A 236-nucleotide genomic window follows, 5' to 3' on the forward strand; every position below is an offset into this window, starting at 1 on the left:
CTCTCTGTATTCAGGTTGCTGCCGCATACACCTTCTTTTTGTTTCTATTTATATTTATGTTAATACAAAACAAAACACAGAAACAATAACACAAATCTGAGTGTTTTCTGTTTCTTCTCTGCAGCTCAACGACCCCCCGGGATCAGCAGCAAGCGATCCTCTCTAGGCAGCAGCAGCAGCAGCAGCAGCAGCAAGTTGTGTCTGGGAATTTTCCCGTTTGTGGGTGGGGCCCCAAC

The sequence above is a fragment of the Eimeria mitis genome, genomic scaffold, assembly GCF_000499745.2.
Source record: "Eimeria mitis Houghton genomic scaffold, Emh_scaff758, whole genome shotgun sequence".
In the NCBI taxonomy this organism is placed as follows: Eukaryota; Apicomplexa; class Conoidasida; order Eucoccidiorida; family Eimeriidae; genus Eimeria; species Eimeria mitis.